The sequence below is a fragment of the Microtus ochrogaster genome, chromosome 18, assembly GCF_000317375.1.
Source record: "Microtus ochrogaster isolate Prairie Vole_2 chromosome 18, MicOch1.0, whole genome shotgun sequence".
Lineage (NCBI taxonomy): Eukaryota > Metazoa > Chordata > Mammalia > Rodentia > Cricetidae > Microtus > Microtus ochrogaster.
The window spans coordinates 64,293,942-64,295,719 of NC_022020.1; positions in this window are offsets into that span (position 1 = coordinate 64,293,942).

Consider the following 1,778-nt stretch of genomic DNA (forward strand, 5'->3'; position numbering starts at 1 on the left):
CCTTCCTTCCTTCCTATTTTCCCTAGCTGTGAGCCAGAGATAGTCATCAGGACCATGGGTGGCCAGAATCCTTGAGACACAGTTCACTGTGTTGCTTCTCAGTGAATAATTGGTGAGGGCAACAAATAAAGGAATCACTGCAGCTCGAGAAGTGTGGAATGCCACAGACACAGAAGCCAGTTTTAAAAGCAGCTCACGACAAAGGTTAGCCGCGTGAGAGCACTGTTCTTACTCTTCAAGGGGTCTGCTCCTGCTGTCGTGCACCTCAACAAAGGTGGGCAGAGCAATGTCAGCAACCCTGAAATCTGGGTGATTTTTTTCCTGATTTACACTGAATCCCTTGCCGTATCTGAACGTAAATAAACCAGTGGTCAGAAAAAAAGAGATTGTAAATAAAATTTTATCAGAGAATTTTTTTATTTTATTTATTATTTTTTAAAATTGTTTTTATTGTATTGCATTGGGGCTTTGCCATGGGTGCCGGGCCCCTTAAGCTGAAATTACAGACAGTTGTGAGCTGCAATGTGGGTGCTGGGAATTGAACCCATGTCCTCTGGAAGAGCAGCCAGTGCTCTTAATCATTAAGCCATCTCTCCAGCACTTCCCCCTTTTTTTCATTTTAATCTTCTAGTTAGAAATTAAGTTCAGACACCCTATGAAGAAACACACATAATATAAACAGCCCTAAAATTAAACAGTTTTTTGTCCTCTTTTAAATTTTGGTTCTCAGTGATGGAGAAACCCCACAGGGGGTGTAGACAGGCTGGAGAGGGCTCCACAGGAGATGTAGACAGGTTGTATTTTGTACATTTTCCCTGAAAGGAACAGTATTTAGCCGTGAAAAGGAACGGAATACCTACACTCCACAGCACTAATGAACCTTATGCCCTATGAAATAACCAGTCCCCAAAGGTCACATTGATTAATTCGACTTCTCTACAATGAAAAATGCCACAGAGAAAGCAGATTAGCATCTGCATAGGGCTGAAGGTTTTGTAGAGTTCTGTTGATTTATTTGTAGTGTTTTGAGCAGATCTCTTTGCATAGCTTTATAGAAATTGTTCCTCTTATTACATTATATATGCACAACTATGGCAGTCTGCCGTTGTTTGAGCAGTTCAGCTGAAGTAACAACATCTTAACTCTACATCCCTTTAACATCTGCCACTTATAACCGTCTTAAATATTCTTCTCCACATAGTTACAGCCACATCAGACAATGTTATAATTTACTTCAATTATCAAATATAATTGAGTCAACTCAAGAGGAGGTGGAAAGCCCGCTATATTTAGTCATATTTTGTTTACTCTGTTATTTCTTCTGCTCTGGTTCTTTCTTTGCTTGCGCATGCATTTATTTATATATTTATTATTATTATTTTTGCAGAACGCCACTATCCACTTTGCCCTCCAAGAAGCCTGCTTGCAACCCTTGAGACTGTTGGTTTTACGTTTCCCAAAGGGTGTTTTTGCTGATGATGGGATCCAGAGCTGCAGGCTCTTTTTTCGGCTCCTGAAAATACTGTGCTACTTTCTTTCGGCCTCCGTGGTCTGGGTTGAGAAATCTGCTGTGATTCAAGTTGACGTCCACGGTAAAGAAGGCTGCTTGAAAAGTGTTTTGTTAGGGTTGGGGAGACGTTTGGTAAGAGCACTTGCTGTGAAAATCGAGGACCATGTGTTAGCTGGGCGTGGCTGTGCCTGCTGGTCCCACAGAGTGGTGGGCATAGCGACAGGTCTCCAGCATCCATGTGTTAGCTGTAGCTGGGCATGACTGTTCC